We start from the raw sequence: 21,709 nt of genomic DNA, 5'->3' as shown, positions 1-21,709 counted from the left end.
TCCCTGTCCTTCACCATCTCCTGGAGCTTGCTCAAACCCATGTCCATTGAGTTGGTGATGCCATCCATCCATCCATCTCATCCTCCACTGCCCTCTTTTCCTCCTGCTCTCAACCTTTCCCAGCATCAGGGTCTTTTCCAATGAGTTGGTTCTTTGCATCAGGTGGCCAAGTATTGGAGCTTCAGCCTCAGCATCAGTCCTACCAATGAATATTCAGGGTTGATTTCCTTTAGGACTGACGTTTTGATCTTCTTGCTGTCTAAGGGAGTCTCAACAGTCTTCTCCAGCACCACAGCTCGAAAGCATAAATTCTCAGGTGCTCAGCCTTCTCTATGGTCTATTTCTCACATCCATACATGACTACTGGAAAAACCATAGCTTTCAATATACAGACCTTTGTCAACAAAGACATGTCTCTGCTTTTTAATATACTATCTAGGTTTGTCATAGCTTTTCTTCCAAGGAGCAAGCGTCTTTTAATTTCAAGGCTGCTGTCACCATCCACAGTGATTTTGGAGCCCAAGAAAACAGTCTGTCACTGTTCCCATTTTTTCTCCATCTATTCACCAACAAGTGTCCATACATATGGAAAAAAAAAAAAAGAGTATCTGCTGCTTGCCTGTACGATGCTGCCAGAGAGAGCTGGAAACAGCTTCTGTGAGTTTAGAAGAAATGCTTCCTGTGATTGCAAACACACACATGCGTGCACAATTTCTAATTTTTCTTAACAAGATAAAGCTGGGATAATTGAATACTCAGTGACCCCTCACTTACTAATTCCATTTTCCCCTCATTATCTATAATGGTTATAAAAACTGCAGTCTGATGGGTCTTTTATGATTTGATCAAATTCAGAATTATGAAATTTAATCAATAAGAATGGTTTCTGCTATTCAAGACTCTAAAAAACTTGGTGAAAATATGAGAGTAAATGTGTTTTTTCCTTTCAGCTAATGGTGCTCTCAACATCCACACGTTGTGTTTTTGGAAGCTCGACCTTTTCTTTCCTCATTACCTCAGGTTATTATTACAATTAGTAATAATAATTATGTGTGTACAAGTGAGTGTGTATATACATCACTGTTGTTTAGTCACTCAGTCGTGTCTGATTCATTGGGACCCCAAGGACTGTAGACAGCAGGCTCCTCTGTCCATGGGATTTTCCAGGCAAGAATACTGGAGTGGATTGCCATTTTCTTCTCCAGGGGATCTTCCCAACCCAGGGATTGAACCCAAGTCTCGTGCATTGGCTGGTGGATTCTTTACCACTGAGCCACATTGGAAGCCTACTTTTTAAATAGTCATTGCTGGGTGCATATGAAAGTGTTTCCATTTGAAATGACTGTCAAAATATTAAAGAAGACACTTTGGGAATTATTAATGAACTAAAATAATGTTTTTCTCATGCTAAACAGAGATTGGCTTTGGTTAACAAGGTCATTTTTTTAAAGATAACTTAGAGGTCTCCATTGTATATAACCTGGCATAGTTGCTATTTTTCATGCAACAACACCCTCAGTCTCTGATTCTCTTCTTAATCTACTTGAGACTCAGTCTGTGGACTACCCTCTTCAGGGATTGCTTATGTAGTTCTGCTTAAGAAAGTATTGATGTATTTCCCCATAATTTGAAAATATTTGACATTTAAATTAAAAGGTATATTGCTTTATAAAAAAAACCTTTGTTAGAAGTATGTTATGTCAGAAAACTTAAGCTGCAGAGAGGTAACATTTGTCTCTGATTATGTTTTCTAAGATTTCTTTTTGATGTGTACCATTTCTAAAGTCTTTCTTGAATTTGTTACAATATTGCTTCTATTTTATGTTTTGGTTTTTTGGCCTGAGGCATGTGGGATCTTAGTTCCCAGACCATGGATTGAACCCATAACCCCAGCATTGGAAGGAGAAGTCTTTACCACTGGAGGGCCAGGGAAGTCCCCTGATTCTTTCTCTGGACTCACAGAAGACAGAGGAGGCTACAGCAGTGGCCACCCAGGCCAGCCTGTCTCCTCCTGTTTTCAGAACTTTTTGTAAAAGTAGTCAGAAGCGCCAGTAGGGATGTTCCCGGTGGACCTACTGTTTTTTCTACATGTCAGGAAACTGCTCTAAATCAGAACTCCAGTTCTCCCCTCCCCCACGATTGGGACCTAGAGGGCCAAGGACTACAGTTGGCCCGGTGAGTAAATCCTGGACTTTCAAGGAAGTGAGCAGAGAGAGATGACCAGAAAGGAATGTTCCACCTTATTCTGGATAGAACCTGAAGGCAGCCACGCGGTCATCACCTGGAACCTGAGAACAGGACAACGGGGGACACAGGATGAGAAGAGAAGACACCAGTTACATCACTTGATGCACGGGATCCATCTAGGCTTAAAGCTCTCAACTCTCGGTACATGAAAAAATACCATCCCTTTTAGATCTTATAAACTTCATTGGATTTTCCATCACTCGCCATAGGAAGAGTTTCCAGTGATAAACAACAGTGCTTAGTTTGAATTTCAAAACTAAAGAGTCACTTTTGTAGAGATGTGGACAGACCTAGAGTGTGTCATACAGAGTCAAGTAGGTCAGAAAGAGAAAAATAAATAGCACATATTAACACATATGTGTGGGATCTAGAAAAATGGCACACATGAACCGATTTGCAGGGAACGAATAGAGATGCAGGAGTAGAGAATGGACAGGTGGGTACAAGACGGGAAGGAAAGGGTGGGTGAACTGAGAGAGCAGCACTGACACGTATACACGACCATGCGTCAAACAGACAGCTAGGGAGAAGCTGCCGTACAGCACCGGGAGCTCAGCTTGGTGCACTGCGATGACGTAGAGGGGTCAATGGAGTGGGGGGGATGGGAGGGAGGTTCAACAGGGAGGAGACTATATGTAAACTTAGAGCTGATTCACATTGTTGTATAGCAGAAACCAACACAACGGTGTAAAGCAATTGCACTCCAATAAAAATATACATAAAGAAAAAAACTAAAGGATCATAACATGTCAGGCAGGATGAGACCTGCAGAGGCAACCCCAGCCCCGAGACACAAAGAACCAGGCAGAAGGAGGGCTGGATGTGGAGGTGCCTTCACTTTCTTTGCCACCTCCTTCAATAGGCAGGACATCGCAGAGGTGGGAGCTGAGGGCTTCCACAAGCTTCCAGGTATACTGTGCCTTTCAGCTCAGAGCTCACGACTTGTGGATCTAGAAGCTCCTCTTACTGGCTGCTCTGGTTTGGTTTGGACATTTTGTAGAACCAGAATTATTAGTAGTGAATTATTTAGCCCTGCATTTTTCAAACTTGGTTTAAGGTAGAAGGACATCCATGAATTCCTCTTGGGGGTGATTTGAACAGTCTGGGGTCTTGGAGCACAATCATCACACACTCACACACACACACACACACACTCAGTTTTCTCTCTCGCCATCCTCTGATTCCTCATCTCTGTCTTCCCAGGAACGGAGTCTTGGCGGACAGCCAGGGGGAACCACAGACTCTAAAAAGGATTTCTTAATCTTGACCAAGCACTGTCTCTGATGAGAAACTGGGTCCAGAAACCTTGAGGAAATGTCTTAAATTGCTCAACTAGGCAGGCTTAGCTCTCCTGTGAGGTCATCTTATCTGTATTATTGTATAATTTTTTTAATGTTGTTAATATTCAATTTCTGATGGTAACACATGAGAACATTCTAACAGGATAATATTGAACAAATAGCCCAATCGTCTAAAAATAAACTTAAGTCTTCTTCCCCCAAGGAGGTAAATACTGTGAATACAGTGGAGGGTTCACCTTCAGGCTCTTTCACGGCATATTTAGAAATCTGGAAGATGCCTTTGTGGGGCATTCATTCAGAAATGGTCAAAGAAAAAAGGACCTTGAGTGTGCCTAGCATCCTGGTCTTAGTAATCATTCCATTATGAATTAGGACACTGAAACACGTTTTTTAGTGTTGAGATTTAAAAATAATTACTACAAATGTGAACAAATAAGTCATTACAGCATGGAATACATCTTTCAGACTATACTTCCCGCCCCCTCCATACACTGCTCCTGCCCGGCCCCTGCTGGTTGGACACAGCAGACGACTGTCCCTCCAGGCAGGGGCGCCCCTTTCACCCGGTGGCAAGACACCCCTGGGGAATATCCTACTTGCCATCTCAGAGGTGACTAGAGATGTATATCCCACATATGGTGATAATCATACACCCTGGAAAATGCATAACGGGCCTGCTCATAAAACGCAGACTGATAAACTCATCATGAAGGCTGCAGTGGGCCATTCTTGAGAATTAATGGGAAAATCCTACAAGATTCCCCGTGGTGACTCAGACGACACAGCAAGGGGGCTGGGATGGTTTCATTTTCTGTTTGAGGACGTTCCTACTTTGAGTTGACGTCTCTGGAATGTCATGTAGAAAAGAATGGAAGTCACCAATTACCTTGACTTCTGAACTGCTTGCCTGAAAATGTTTTTTTTTTTTTTCTTTCTCAACTCTCTAGAGTTGAACAGAACTAAAAATGGCAAATGCTGTAGACAAGGTGGTGGACACACTGTAAGGAGCTGAGACTCTTATCTGAAGATTGACCACAAAGGCCCAGAAATGGGGCTGTGATGTTTCAGGAAGATTCACCCACGAGGTTTCCGGGCCAGCTTACTGGGTCAGGCTAGTTCTGCTGTGAGCTCAGCCTTGTCAGGGTCTCTGCAAGATCATGTCTCATGATTGACAAAACATGGGAAAGAGGGGAAGAAAATCTGTGACATGTTGCTAAGAAAAGCAAAATGATCTAATTTGTTTTAGGTGAGATTTTTGCTTATTGGGCTAAAATGACTCATGAGTGAGCCAAAGAAAGGTGTATATGGATTTCTCCCAGTCTCCAAGATGCTTGCTCCTTGGAAGAATAGCTATGAAAGGCCTAGATAGTGTATTGAAAAGCAGAGACATCACTCTGCTGACAAAGGTCTGTCTAGTACAAGCTAAGGTTGTTCCAGTATTCGTGAACAGATGTGAGAGGCTAAATTGTCCCGCTGTGTGTGGGATCTTCTCAGATCAGGGATTGATCCCGTGTCTCCTGCATTGGCAGGTGGGTTCTTTACCACTGAGCCACCACACCAGGGAAATCCATGTATGGCAAACACTGTACAGATATCATTTATTTTCAGCCTCACAATAACCATGTCATTTTTCTCTTTTATAGAAAATGAAAATAAGGCTCAGAAGAAAAAAAAACAAGAAACTTTTACAAAATCACATGAAGTGTACCTGTCTGGACCTAGAATTGTATCCAATTCTGCTTGACTCTGAAACCACATTTTTTTTCCCCTGATATGATATGTTCATGTGTTCCATCCCACCTCTCTTGGGTTCAGTTCAGTTCAGTCACTCAGTCACGTCTGACTCTTTGCAACCCCATGAACCACAGCACGCCAGGCCTCCCTGTCCATCACCAACTCCTGGAGTCCACCCAGATCCATGTCCATGGAGTCAGTGATGCCATCCAACCATCTCATCCTCTGTTGTCCCCTTCTCCTCCTGCCCTCAGTCTTTCCCAGCATCAGGAGCTTTTCCAATGAGTCAGCTCTTCACATGGGGTGGCCAAAGTATTGGAGTTTCAGCTTCAACGTTAGTCCTTCCAATGAACACCCAGGACTGAGCTCCTTTAGGATGGACTTGTTGGATCTCCTTGTAGTCCAAGGGACTCTCAAGAGTCTTCTCCAACACCACAGTTCAAAAGCATCAATTCTTCAGCCCTCAGCTTTCTTTACAGTCCAACTCTCACATCCATACATGACCACTGGAAAAACCATAGCCTTGACTAGATGGACCTTTGTTGGCAAAGTAATGTCTCTGCTTTTTAATATGCTGTCTAGATTGATCATAACTTTCCTTCCAAGGAGTAAGCATCTTTTAATTTCATGGCTGCAGTCACCATCTGCAGTGATTTTGGAGCCCCCCAAAATAAAGTCTGACACTGTTTCCACTGTTTCCCCATCTATTTCCCATGCAGTGATGGGACCGGATGCCATGATCTTTGTTTTCTGAATGTTGAGCTTTAAGCCAACTTTTTCACTCTCCACTTTCACTTCATCAAGAGGCTCTTTAGTTCCTCTTCACTTTCTGCCATAAAGGTGGTGTCATCTGCATATCTGAGGTTATTGATATTTCTCCTGGCAATCTTGATTCCAGCTTGTGTTTCTTCCAGTCCAGCATTTCTCATGATGTACTCTGTATATAAGTTAAATATTCAATAGAATCTCCTAAATTGTACTCACTAAGTCAATTCAATGAAAGACTCTTTCAAGGAGGATATCAGCAGCCTTTGACCACAGAAGCCACTGCTGCAATGAACTAACTTGTTAGGTCTCCTGACAGTGAATCTAAAGGAAACCTAGGACTTCATCTGTCCTTAGTGTGCACAGACGTAGACTCCCACCTTCAACACACAGGTGCCCTTTCTCCTCCAGACCACAGCTGTTACTGTGCTCCTCTTCATCTGTCTGAGTGCTTTTTGACACCGATGGTGGCTCAGCGGATCTTATTCCTACCTCCTGAACCTCTCAAGAAAGTGCAGATCTGTTTGTTTGCTATGGGCAGGTTGGTGCCTGAGGTTAGATGCCGGCCAGAGATAGATGGACCTTGAGGTAGAGATTCTACAGCCTTGAACCATGCCGAGGCTGGGTAACAAGGCTGGGTACATGGCTGTGTCCCTTTGGGTATCTGGCTGAGCTGCCGAATCTATTTTCTTGCATCTAGAAGGCAGTTATCTGGAGACCCACTCCCAGGTTTAGAGCAGCCCATTGCTCCATCATGTCAATGTCTTTAAGGAGAAGTCTGATCTTGCTGGTTTCTGAAGCTGAGGGCTTCCCAGGTGGCACAGTGGTGAAGAATCCGTCTGCCGATGCAGGAGACACCAGAGATGAGGCTATGATCCCTGAGTCAGGAAGATCCTCTGGAGGAGGAAATGGCAACCCGCTCCAGTATTCTTGCCTGGGAAATCCCCTGGACAGAGGAGCCTGGCTACAGTCCATGGGGTCGCAAAGAGTCGGATATGACTGAGCATGCCTGCACACACAAAGCTCACACAGAACATAAGAGATCTAATCAAACAGGATACCTGAATTACTCTACACTGGTGATCTAAATCTTAAATGTGGATCTGAAAAACAAAAAGCTCTGAATGGGAAAATTCCCATGCTTCTGTACATTTGCCAAATGAATAGATTGCCATGAAAAAAAAAAAAAAGGAATTCCTTGGTTTCCTACAGAAGACCAAGAAAACTCTACATCCTGATGGATTACTTCCCTTGCCATGCCATGTTGGGATATGGATGGGAAAAAAATTGGAAAATGTAGTCATCAATGATTGTGTGTTGCCTTGGGAAGAGAAAGAAGTCCCACTAGATGAGAGTGTGTGACATGGGAGAGGGGCTGAGTTCTGTTAAGTTCCTGTGTTTCCTACATTCAGAACTTGCTTGGGCTAAATGAACCCAGATGACAATTCAGAATCAATAGGGAATTTTTTTTCTCCCCAAGTCTGTCAAATCCACGGGATCTTTCACATCATCACCACTTTATTATTCCTGTATTGAATCATTCCACGAGGACCTTATTCATATCCTACTTTCTTCTGTCCTGAGGCAAAGACAAAAGCTCTCTTGGGCTGTGAAGACACTGCTGCTTTCTTCCCAGTCTGCTCTCTCCGGCAGTAATCAACATTTACGGCCGCAGTTACAGTAAAAATAGCAAAAGTCAATATTTGTGCTCCGTATCTGTCAGATAATAAAGCTGGCTGGAGGCATGGTGACAAGACATCTGCATACAACACACAGAGGCTGGTCCCCCCCATCCTTCTAGATGGTTTGTCTAAAGATGGCGTCATATTTGTACAGCTGAGATTCCCAAATCCCCCATGTGTGTCCTTAGGGAAGCTCAAGATTTTTGTTTGATTTTTGATCCTGTTGATTCTGGCCTCTGGACTGGGAAAGATGTTAAAAAGAAGAAAAAGAGATGGAAAGAAGAAAAAGGGATGGAAAAAAAAATGAAAGTAAGAAAATGAAACGAGACAGAGTAACCACTCAGAAAATCTACTAATAACAATCCTCTTTGAACTAGCTTTTTACACCTTGCTACCTCTACAAAGAAGAGTAAGAGACAAAGCAGTGATGGAAGAATTTAAAAGAAGGACCCTAAAACAACCTGGGAAATAAGAACTCCTTTCGAAGGTTTGGGTTTTAGACAAAGACGTGGGTTTCAGTTTTAGCTCTGTGATCTGGGTCAAGTATCTTAATGTAAATTAGCCTCAGATGTCTCATCTTTTAAGTGGGACTATTAATAGAATCCAATTTAAATGGTTTTTGAAAAGATCAAGTGAGATAAGGTGAGCAAAACACTGAGCACAGCAGGTGGTTACAATACCAGGATTGTTATTATCAAAGCAAAGTGATTTTGAAGTGAACCAGTTTACTTTTCCTTCAAATACCCAGCCTCGTAAAATGACTAAAACAAGGCATCAAAAAAAATGTGGAAAGTCAAAACTCAATTTTTATAACTAATTTTCCTGTTGCATTTCCTGACTACTATTATTATTAATCTCCCATGACTTAATTCTTAGCCATTTCCATCTTGTTCAGTATTCCCAAGTCAGAGTCATTGCCCCAGTCTGGGGACACCATTGTTATAATTGTTCTGCAGTTTGATGCACTCGCAAATCCTACAGCGTGTCACAGCCTCTGTGTGCTGTCCCTCCCATACAAGCTTTGTTCCCTTTTGCTCTTTTTTGAAGTCGATTGCGTCCAAAGTTCGTCTGTCTCTAAAAATGACACATTTTGTAATATGTGAAATAATTCTAGGTACATGGACTCTCCTATTTCTAAAAGTACTAATACTCTAATATGTATTAGAGAAAATAAATAGAAGACCAAATCCATGATTTCCTAGATATTATCCTTTAGGTTGAAGATAAAACAGCATGAAGTTTAAAAATTGGCAATGTATAAAAGATTAAATATTAGACTGTGGGTCCTTGCTCCTATTTCCCAGCTCCTTGCAGTTCAGTGGATTCGTGTTTCATTGCTAAGCAGAAGCCTTCAGGAGCCTGCACGCAGGTCTCCAGTTATCTCTTACAGCCGCAGTGACTGATGAGGCTGCCTGGTCCAGGTGAGGCAGGTGTGAGATGCTGAGCCTCCATCAGCCTGGGTCCCTGAGTGACTGTATAGAGCAAAATGCCTATTCACTCATGACCAATGTATAGTATGAGTGGGACCACTTCTTTTGTGATAGTCTTCTGTTTTCAACTTATTCAGTTTTCATTTAATATTAAAATACAAGCTTATGTATTTAGCAAATGCTTCTCAGCACCAATTCTATGGCTGGGTCCCTGTTAGCCATAAATATACAGTGACAGGCAAGATGAATCTGGTCACTGTCCTTACAAAATTGAAAACTATACTTGGACAATCGTTTATTTCTTTAGACGCCCTTCTGCTTTCCTCCCATCAGAATTATTGCCATTTGTGTAGTCAAAACTTTGAAGAATCTCTCATAAGTCATCACCCCATTCAAATGTCACTAGCTGTACAATATCAATAGGGCTTCCCTGATGGCTCAGACAGTAAAGAATCTTCCTGCAATGCAGGAGACCTGGGTTTGATCCCTAGGTTGGAAAGACCCCTGCAGAAGGAAATGGCTACCCACTCTAGTATTCTTGCCTAAAAAATCTCATGAACAGAGGATCCTGGTGGGCTACAGTCTATGGGGTCAAAATTACACATTCTCTGAAAACCCACCAAAGTCTCATTCTAAGGACTGGTGTCATCTTTTAAATATACCCTTGTGCTCCTGGCTGAGAAATCAGTCTACTTAAGCAGAAGGTGGGCATGCTTGGCTTAGGTGAAGAAAGAAGAAAAACACCCCTGAGTGAACATCACTGTCTGTGAACATAAAGGGCTTCTCAAAATCTACTTCCTTCTCATACTGAAGCCTGTCCGGTAGAACAACTTACCTGATGATTTTCCCAGCTGGCAGCTCTTTCAAAAGGAAAGCTCTGTTACGCTACTTCTTTCTGAACTAACATATTTCAAGAGACTTGCTGTATTATTATAACGACTTTTAGAGTTTTTATTGCAAATGTTGACTGAAGCAATATTTGAAAATATAAGTAGAAAGAGAGAATAAACAGTACTGCGTGGCAGTGGCATAAAACTTGACCTAGAGATCAGTGGAATAGCCTGGAGAGTCTAGAAATAAACTCAAGCTTTTATGATCACGTGGTTTAAACAATGTCCTTAAGATAATTCAATGAGGAAAGAATAGTCTGTACAATCAAAGAAATGAAGCTGAACCCCTACTTCACACCATATGCAAAAAGTTAACTAAAAAGAGATCAAAGACCTAAACGTAAGAGCTAAAATTGTAAAAGTCTTATAAGAAAATATAAGTACAAATCTTGGATTAAGCAGTGGTTTCATTGTTGTCAAACCCAAGTTTGTGTGCCCAAAACACGGTGAGATCAGACAAACTGAAACATCACAGTTTAGAGCAGAGAAAGGTTTACTGGTCAAGGAGGAACCGATTGGGAAGATGGAAGACCTTGACTTACCTCAGACTTACCATATTTCTTTCTTTTTTTTGAAACACAGCTGAAAATTTACCAGTTTTGTAAAATACACCATAGGGCACTACATGGTAGAACAGAGCTCTGATCACCCATACTTAATTATTCACAGCCCATGTTGTCAAATATCAAACAAGCAAACCAATGCAATGCAAAACCATCTGTCAGGGTCACAGTTCCCTAGCCTTCCAGCCAACGCCCCATCAGAGACAAAGCCAAATGACCAACTTGGGTACAAAAAGAAGACCGTCAGCGATGCTCCATTGTAGGCAAAGCCAATACACTAGGGAAGAGTGGCCTGCCGTCATCACAGAGGAGTTCCGTTACTTACCAGAGACATCTCAGCTTGCCAATGCAAGTTTACTTTTGCCACAAAATCCAGAGCACTGGGGCCACCGCCAGGTCCTTTGAGCATTAGCTGCCTGGACTCCTTTCTTGGTTCCTGCAGTAAATACCGCACTTTCCTTCACAACAGCCCAGTGTCAGTAGATGGGCTTTGCTGCCCACAGGAGATGGGACCCAAGCTTGGTTCAATACCAAAATCACATCAAAAGCATCACATCAAAAGCACAAGGAACCGAAAAATAGAAATAAATTTAAAAAAGATAAACCTCGTGGGGATCCACTCATAGCATAAAGATTATTTTAAACGAAAACATTTGAACTGAAGAAGATGCAGAAAGAAATTGATCTGAGCTTACCTTATCTGACTGAAGTGGAGCCTCAGAAAACACAGCTGCCATTCACCCATGCTTAGGGCATTTTCTGTGAATTCAGCTGAGGTGGAGACAGACTACGCCATTCCATTAGCACCAAAAAGTCCAATAGAATCTTTCATGCCTTCCCACTGAAGTCCTAAAAGCAAAAACAAACAAAAAAACCTTTGTTAAATTTTGTATATAACATTTTAATCTCTGGCTATTGAGGGAGTTACTCTCCACTGAGAGCATACAATAAAACTTGATTTTTCTTCCTGCTAATCTGTTTACTGTTATTTAATTTGCACACCCAGGACCACAGGACCCAAGTTGGAAGAAGAAAAGTTTTCCTCCCAACAACCTCATCCAAAATAAAAACTTTTGTGCTTCAAAGAAGGCCATCAAGAAAGTGAAAGGACAACCCAAATAATAGGACAAAATACTTGTAAATCATGTCTGTAGTAAGGGTGTACCATCCAGAATGTATAAAGAACTCTTACAATAAAAAGACAATAGCCCAGTTAAAAATGAGCCAAGTATTGGAATAGCTATTTCTCCAAAGAAGAGAGGCAAATGACCAATGAGCCATGTGAAAGGACGCTTAACATTACTAATCGCTAGGAAAATGCATATCAAAACCACTACGAGGAAAAATGGTGCTGTTTGGAGAGGACAAAATTTTCCCCTACTCTCTTAGATGGGTCCTTGGGGTCCTGTAAATCGACAAAATATAGACTGGCAAGGGAAAGAACATTTTTATTCATATACATGTAAAGGCAGCAGTTCACAGAAAATTGGGACTCAAAGGTGCAGCTGGAACCGGGGGCTGGGCACCATCTCAGCATTAGGAAGAGGGTGAGAAGGGCACTTGTAAGGAAACAAATGACGCTTGGGGAACATAAAAGAGCCCTTGGGAGAATAGGTGGGCAGTATGTTAGTTTTGAAATGATGGCTGTTTGGCTGTGATACTGATTTCCTCTTTCAGAGAAGAGAAAATTCAACTTGCTCCCAAAAAAGGGGGATTTATGACAATTAAACTCTTTGGGGGGGTCTCTGCTTTTAGGCAGATAAAGGGATTTCAGAAACTCAAACGCCTTCAGTTCAAAATAATTTCTATGCCACAGTGCTGATTCTGGATCCTTTCAATGCCAATTACTCAAGTTAGCTAACTAGTTAGGAAGCAAAACAAAGAACTAGAACCCATGCCTTCTGGCTCTGGTTACAAACTGGATTGTCTCCTCAATAAGCTAAAATTATCATCTTTTCTTATTTCTAAAGCCATTGAACAGTTTCCCTCAAAGACATACAAACCTTGGTTTTGTTTTATAGAGAAAAAAAATCAGTGCACAAGCATGAATGTAACAGCTCTTTAGGTCTTGAAATTGTTTCTGAATGTCAAATATTTTATTCTGTGACCTGCCAGGCATTTATCTTAATATAAATGCTTTCTGCTTGTTTTTTTTTTCTTTTGGAAAAACATTTGAGGAACAAAAAAGAGAGAAAAACATGTACCTTTCCATCCACCGCAGATTGGACTTAGGTGTCTGCCCACAGCTCTTACAGTTCGATTGACAAGCCCAGCTGTTGATAGGCTGCAGGGAGACGGAGAGAGAATGCGATTCATTAGGACACTGGGCAAGTAACCATGTCTTAATGTTACCATTTTCCGTATGGTTGTAATAACCCCCTGCATTGCACACCTGGAATAATTTAACTAAGTCTGACCGATCAGGTGAGGAATTATTTGGAAAGTATGTGCTTTCTGTGCAAGGAGCTGGCGGATTCAGCAGTGAGCTAGCCAGCCAGAACCCACTCTCAAGGCTGGTGATGTGCTGACATATATCTGAAAAGGATTCACTTCCCTCCCAACTGTGCCCCCATTTCTCTCCCAGCCCGATTCTTTATGCAGCAGACATGGGTCACAGATTGGCTGCAAAGAGGTCCATGTTTTTGTTGGCAATTGAACTAATTACCATCATGATCCAACTAGGCCATTCTGAAGGAGATCAGCCCTGGGATTTCTTTGGAAGGAATGATGCTAAAGCTGAAACTGCAGTACTTTGGCCACCTCATGCGAAGAATTGACTCCTTGGAAAAGACTCTGATGCTGGGAGGGATTGGGGGCAGGAGGAGAAGGGGACGACAGAGGATGAGATGGCTGGATGGCATCACTGACTCGATGGATGTGAGTCTGGGTGAACTCCAGGAGTTGGTGATGGACAGGGAGGCCTGGTGTGCTGCGATTCATGGGGTCACAAAGAGTTGGACACGACTGAGCAACTGAACTGAACTGAAAATTCATGCTGCTGCTAAGTCGCTTCAGTCGTGTCCGACTCTGTGCGACCCCATAGACTGCAGCCCACCAGGCTCCCCCGTCCCTGGGATTCTCCAGGCAAGAACACTGGAGTGGGTTGCCATTTCCTTCTCCAATGCATGAAAGTGAAAAGTGAAAGTGAAGTCGCTCAGTCGTGTTTGACTCCCAGGACCCCATGGACTGCAGCCTACCAGGCTCTTCTGTCCGTGGGATTTTCCAGGCAAGAGTACTGGAGTGGGGTGCCATTGCCTTCTCCATGCAAATTCATAAGCTCTTATTTAAAACTTATTTAAGTCTTATTTAAAACTTCCATCCTGGCTTCTCTTGAAATATCAGTATGTTGGGACCAACTGGGCTTCCATTAGCACCAGACAGTGCTTCACTGGAGCTGGGTAGCAGCCCTCACATTTAGTTGGAGGCACTGTCCTCTAGAGGGCTTCCCACATGGCTCAGTAGTAAAGAATCCCCCTGCCAATTCAGGAAACATAGGAGACATGTGTTGGATCCCTGCATGGGGAAGATCCCCTGGAGAAGGAAATGGCAATTCATTCCAGTATTCTTGCCTGGGAAATCCCATGGACAGAAGAGCCTGGTGGACTACAGTCCATGGGGTGGGAAAGAGACATGATTGAGGGACTGAGCACACATGTACAAGCCTGAGCCTGTGCACGTGTGTGTGTGCACGCACGCACACACACACACACACACACACACACACACACACACACACATGGACGGACACATGCCCTCTAGATTACTGGGGTCGCCACTACAACTGTACCCACTATTTCTTCTATTTGCACTTTCTGCTTCAGCCCTGGAAATATTTGAGCTTGCTATCTCTGCAGCCAGAGAAGGCAATGGCACCCCACTCCAGTACTCTTGCTTGAAAAATCCCATGGATGGAGGAGCCTGTTGGGCTGCAGTCCATGGGGTCGCTAAGAGTCAGACACGACTGAGCGACTTCACTTTCACTTTTCACTTTCATGCATTGAAGAAGGAAATGGCAACCCACTCCAGTGTTCTTGCCTGGAGAATCCCAGGGACGGGGGAGCCTGGTAGGCTGCCAACTATGGGGTCGTATAGAGTCGGACACGACTGAAGTGACTTAGCATAGCATAGCATAGCATCTCTGCAGCAGAAAATGAAAAAGAACTGCTTGGAAAATTTCTCTTGGCCCTAAGATTACAGATGATGTTTGTGTTGTGACCAACCACGGTCTTTGCTAAGGTTGGAACTACTAGTTATTCATCCAGATTGGACTTTGGGGTTGTTTCTAATCTTATTTCTCCCTGTCTCTCTCTCTCTCCCCTCTCTGTATACATACACTCACACACATATTTTTACTTCTTTTTGATGCCGTGAGAAATACCCAACTTCTAGTTGAGGGAGCCCATGCCTGAAAAGGGTGTTTGAAGTCACAGTCAGTCATAACCTGATGCTTTATCTCAATCTTACAAATGGAGAATATTTCTTGCTGTCTCCAGCCATGTGTTAATGGTTTCTCTGAGGTCACCTGTACAGATAGATCTTTTGAATTTCACTTGAAACACATGTGGTTTTAAGCTAGTTGTTAATTGGAAACATTTATAGTGTCAAACATTTGATTAATGCTCTGGGTTTTAATTGAAAGGAATAAGCATTTCTTAAATCAACTCTTCACAGTAATATGTTTAAAAAAAAAGACTCGTAGATTAAACATTTATTTGAAAACTGGGTAATATTTAAAAAAAAACAATCTTCACTGAGTATGGACTTGTTGGCATCCTTTTTCAAGAAATAGTTTGGGGATAATCACCAGCCAGTGGATCACTGGAAGTGAAGTGAAAGTTGCTCAGTCATGCCTGACTCTTTGCAACCCCACAGACTATACAGTCTATGGAATTCTCCAGGCCAGAATACTGGAGTGTGTAGCCTTTCCCTTCTCCAGGGGATCTTCCCAACCCAGGGATCAAACCCAGGTCACTAGAAAAAGAAAAGCATATGTCAGTAAATGCAACAGCACTGCTTTTGGCTGATGGTCAGTTACCACTCAGAAAACTGTTGAGTTTGGGGTATAATACAGAACAGTCTGCATGTTTATCCCTTGGATAGCATGGTCTAAGGAAGGGAAACCCATGGTCTACACAGTGAGAACTGCTCTGTGTAGCCGAGACCCTCTGAACTGGAACAGTCAGGATGTGGTTTGGGGACTAAGCGTAGGGTATTAATAATATCCTCCAGGTGTGGGAAGTCCAAAGTGGGACTCAGTTGAGTTCAGAAGAAGGTGCATTTTGACTTTAATTTTTGTTCGTAAAGAACCCAAATTGGGTCTCCAGATGGTGCCCTGTAGACATAATTAACCATTGCAATAAATCACATTCCAGTGACACAGCAATTATTCCTGGGCCTCCACCCCTGCCTTGTCAGGTGGGGGGAGAGGCACCCACATTCTTTCAGGTGTTCTCACACGGCGCTGTGCCATCTATCAGAGGCCTGGAGGGGAATGCCGCCGCTCACTCGGTACTGTCAGCCGGGCGGATAATAGGAGCAAGATGTCTTCTGTGCTGGGATAGTCATTCTCACAGCTGCCCTGAACTTTGTATAGGCAGAGCCCCTAAATAGGGGGGAAAAAGTGTTACAAGGCCATGGCCACATAATTACCACAGTTGAAATGGAAAAAACTAAATATGCCCATTATGTCTTTGATTTCCCCACCACCAGACAACTCGCTTTACATTTATCCCCACTGAATTCTCTACCTGATTGATTGTTTCGGAAACACGTATTCTTCGGCCCTTTCTTCATTCAACCCATACGTATTTCAATGTCCTTCAAAACTGAGTAATGTATAAACATTTTTCAAATTCCCAAGAATATGCCCACAGACATATCCAGGGATATACGGACAAATTCAGAAAACACGGGCTTGAGAACTTAAAATCTTACCCTATGAAAATATATTAGAATCATCAAAATAGAAATAACTTTCATTTTTTAAGTGGGTAAAATATTTTCTGATATTTTTATGAAATGGAGAACACAAAATGTGAAACATTCTCTTTAGTTTGAGAAATGGCTTCCCAGGCAGTGCTGGAAAGGCAGTAAAGGATCCGTCTGCCAATGCAGGAGACACAAGAGACATGGGTTCAATCCCTGGGTCGGGAAGACCCCTTGGAGGAGAAAATGGCAACCCACTCCAGTATTCTTGCCTGGAGAATCCTGCAGACAGAGGGGCCTGGTGGGCTAAACAATCCGTGGGGCCACAAAGAGTCAGACATAATTGAGCACAGCCTTCTTTTTGTTTCGTATGTAGCACATACCATAACAGAGACTTTTTAAGGACTGCCCTGATCTCCAAAAGGAGAAAGGATCATAGGGAAAAAAAAGAAGAGGGACATAGCAGATCATCTGTGCTCTTAGGAAGCCTGTGTGTGGTTCTGTCTTTGGGCCAATTAGTGGGATTACATGGTTCCCCACTACATTTTGAAACAGAACCAAAAGATTCTGCAAGGACATTTTTCAGCTGTAAGGTCTTCTCCTTCTAGTGTTAACTAGGAGCTTGTTTTAGTTTCTTGTGGCTGCTCTAACAAATGACCACAAACTTGGTGGCTTAAAACAACATAAATGTATTACTTTACAGTTCCTCAGGTCAGAAGACTGAAATCTGTTTCATGGAGCTAAAGTCAAGACATTAACAAGGTTGGTTTCTTCTGGAGGCTTTAAGAGGGAATCTGTGTCCTTGCCATTGTCACATTCTCCAGGCTGCCTGCATTCATTGTCTCCTGACCCCTCCCTCATGTGTGTCCACTTTTGCTTCCATCATTTCTCTCTTACTTCCCTCTGATCTCCTTTATTCCCCTTGTAAGGACTGCAAGGAGATCAAGCCAGTAAATCCTAAAGGAAATCAATCCTGAACATTCACTGGAAGGACTGATCTGAAGCTGAAGCTCCAACACTTTGGCCACCTGACGCAAAGAGCCAACTCATTGGAAAAGACCCTGATGCTGGGGAAGACTGAGGGCAGGAGGACAAGCGGGTGACAGAGGATGAGATGGTTGGACAGCATCACTGACTCATTAGACTTAAATTTGAGCAAATTCCAGGACAGAGTGAAGGACAGAGAAGCCTGGCGTGCTGCAGTCCATGGGGACTCAAAGAGTCCGATATGACTTAGCGACTAAATAACAACCACATCAAAGGACACCTAGAATTATATTGGGCCCACAGGACAAAGCATCTCAAGACCTTTAAATTAATCCCATCTGTCAAGTCCCTTTTGCCGCAGAAGGTAACATTCTCAGGTTGTAGGGATGAAGATGTTAACATCTTCAGGGTCATTATTCAGCCTACCGAAGTGCTGAGATCTCAAATCTGTCTCTGGTTCTGACCCTTCACTTCCAGGTTCATGCCATCAACCATACACCCCAACTTCACTGTAACATCATTTCGTATAAAAAGTCCCAGGCCAGTGACTTCCCTGGTGGTCCAGTGGCTGAGACTCTGAGCTCCCAATGCAGGTGGCTCAGGTTTGATCCCTGATCCGGAAACTAGATCCCACATGCAACTAAGACCCAGAGGAGCCAAAAATATAAATAATAAGTATTTTTTAAAAGTCCCAGGCAGCTCACTTTCTCTTCCCCCTAAAACCTGTTCCACAACCCCAATTTTCCTTCTCTTCTTTCACACAACCTTGAAATTATAGTGCTATTCCATAACTCAATGCTGCTGCTGCTGCCAAGTCGCTTCAGTCGTGTCCGACTCTGTGTGACCCCGTGGACTGCAGCCTACCAGGCTTCTCCATCCATGGGATTCTCCAGGCAAGAACACTGGAGTGGGTTGCCATTTCCTTCTCCAGTGCATAAAAGTGGAAAGTGAAAGTGAAGTCACTCAGTTGTGTCTGACTCTTAGTGACCCCATGGACTGCAGCCCACCAGGCTCCTCCATCCATGGGATTTTCCCGGCAACAGTACTGGAGCAGGGTGCCATTGCCTTCTCCCCCATAACTCAATATGCTTGCTTTATCCCCTATTTTCTCCCTAAGATCCACCACTTGCCTTTGAAAGGCCCCCAGTTTATTCCTTTGCTCATCTCAGCTGTGACCAAACTCCCCCCAGACCAGTCAACATTCCTGCTAAGAACCACATGACATTTCTACTTAGATTTTCATACTTTTGACTAGTGTGCTTTTTATCAAAATTGGTAGTACCCAGAAGAGAATAAATTTGAGGTCAAAAAATTTTTGCGTGAAAATTGGTAGAATCTGTGACAAACTCTACATGAAAAATAGTAGCATGTTTCCAGCCATTTAATCGATGGCTCTGCTGTTTTATTTTCCCTTTAGAATGCCTTTGATGTGTCAAGTAGACACTATGATAGATACTGACCTCCACTGCAGAGCTTCTCTCCACTGGCCCGTCACATTGCCATTGCAGTGTGTGAATTCTTTGAAGCTTTCTCCCTGCTCCTATCCAGTGTCATCATCACAGGGGAGGGTCTTCATGTCTTCCTCCTCTTTCATTCACTGACACAAAATATTGGAACTCAGCTCTACCATCTCCCCTTTTTAGCAGGTAGTTTTATCTCCCTTAATTAAAGAGCAATCTAGAATAATTTCTCACAAACTAGCCTTAAGTGATAAGTAATTGTGTGCTCAGTGGTGTCCGACTCTTTGCGGCCCCAAGGACTGTAGCCCACCAGGATCCTCTATCTATGGGATTCTCCAGACAAGAATACTGCAGTGGGTTGCCACACCCTACTTCAGGGAATCTTCCTAACCCAGTGCTGGAACCTGCATCTCCTGCATTGGCAGGCGGATTCTTTTCCACTGCATCACCTGGGAAGCTCTAAACAAGACTTGCTCTTAATTAATCTAAGATGTGGAAGCCCTTGATGACCCAACCTCACAGAACAAGGGTCCCCAACCTCTGGGATCTAATGCCTAATGATTTGATGTGGATTTGATGTAACAATAATATAAATAAAGTGCACGATAAATGCAATGTGCCTGAAGCATCCTGAAACCACCTCTTCCTCCCCGTTTCATGGAAAACTGTCTTCCTTGAAACTGGTCCCTGGTGCCAAAAAGGTTGGGGACCGCTGCCATAAAACCCTCAGAAACCAGCATGAGATATACAACAGTCAAAGCTTATGATTTAACGATTTCTTGGTTGAATGACTTGTCTCTTCTTTATGTTCAGAAATTCTTTGAGGACAGGAACTGTGGGACACAAGGCAAATACTATTACAGACAGAATAAAGCTACACAGAGGCATTTGCATTTATAAGATTTACTCCAGTGTTGGTAAGGAAGCTGATCTCATCCTTTAACTAAACTCCTACCACCCATAAGCACAGCATATCTTTATAAGTAATGGATATACTTTAAAAGAGTAAGTGGTTCTTACTCCTTTGAGCATGTAAATTCATTGAAGACATCAATTTGCTGGAGTTTGTTCATCTTGGCTCATTCAGTTCAGTTCAGTTTAGTTGCTCAGTCATGTCTGACTCTTTGTGACCCCATGAATTGCAGCACACCAGGCCTCCCTGTCCATCACCAACTCCCAGAGTTCACCCAAACTCATGTCCATAGAGTCAGTGATGCCATCCAGCCATCTCATCCTCTGTCGTCCCCTTCTCCTCCTGCTCTCAATCCCTCCCAGCATCACAGTCTTTTCCAAGGAGTCAACTCTTTGCATGAGGTGGCCAAAGTATTGGAGTTTCAGCTTTAGCACCAGTCCTTCCAAAGAATACCCAGGACTGATCTCCTTTAGAATGGACTGGTTGGATCTCCTTGCAGTCCAAGGGACTCTCAAGAGTCTTCTCCAACACCACAGTTCAAAAGCATCAATTCTTCAGCGCTCAGCTTTCCTCACAGTCCAACTCTCACATCCATACATGACCACTGGAAAAACCATAGCCTTGACTAGACAGACCTTTGTTGGCAAAGTAATGTCTCTGCTTTTCAATATGCTATCTAGGTTGGTCATAACTCTCCTTCCAAGGAGTAAGCATCTTTTAATTTCATGGCTACAGGCACCATCTGCAGTGATTTTGGAGCCCCAAAAAATAAAGTCAGCCACTGTTTCCACTGTTTCCCCATCTATTTCCCATGAAGTGGTGGGACCAGATGCCATGATCTTCGTTTTCTGAATGTTGAGCTTTAAGCAAACTTTTTCACTCTCCTTTTTCACTTTCATCAAGAGGCTCTTTAGTTCCTCTTCACTTTCTGCTATAAGGGTGGTGTCATCTGCATATCTGAGGTTATTGATATTTCTCCCGGCAATCTTGACTCCAGCTTGTGCTTCTTCCAGCCCAGTGTTTCTCATGATGTACTCTGCATAGAAGTTAAACAAGCAGGGTGACAATATACAGCTTTGACGTACTCCTTTTCCTATTTGGAACCAGTCTGTTGTTCCATGTCCAGTTCTAACTGTTGCTTCTTGACCTGCATATAGGTTTCTCAAGAGGCAGGTCAGGTGGTCTGGTATTCCCATCTCTTTCAGAATTTTCCAGTTTATTGTGATCCACACAGTCAAAGGCTTTGGCACAGTCAATAAAGCAGAAATAGATGTTTTTCTGGAACTCTCTTCCTTTTTCCATGATCCAGTGCATGTTGGCAATTTGGTCTCTGGTTCCTCTGCCTTTTCTAAAACCAGATTGAACATCTCATCCATATCTTAATCCTAGTCCTGTGAATAATGTAAATCTTTAAAAATGAATTTTCCATCCCTCAGTTTTAATCCATAATCTTAACTGTTGTATAACAGGAATAGCATAATAATGGATTTCTATCTCTAACTCACATATGAAAATAAAACCATGTCTTTATTTAAGCATTTACTACCTAAAGATGTACTTTGAATTCCTGCTATACAACCTCCAGAATTTGTTCTTCATTGGAATGCTAATTGTACTACTTGTAAATTTTAATTTTGAAAAGAAAATGAAAGTGTTAGTCACTCAGTCATATTCAACTCTTTGCAACCCCATGAACTGTACCTCACTGGGCTCCTCTGTCCATGGGATTCTCTGGGCAAGTATGCTGAAGTGGGTTGCCAAAATGCCTCTCAGCATAGACTTCTGCTCTAAGAGTGTGTAAGTGCCTGTGTC

This window comes from Bos taurus, chromosome 19 (assembly GCF_002263795.3).
Source record: "Bos taurus isolate L1 Dominette 01449 registration number 42190680 breed Hereford chromosome 19, ARS-UCD2.0, whole genome shotgun sequence".
Classification (NCBI taxonomy): domain Eukaryota; kingdom Metazoa; phylum Chordata; class Mammalia; order Artiodactyla; family Bovidae; genus Bos; species Bos taurus.
This window is presented reverse-complemented; position numbering follows the sequence as displayed.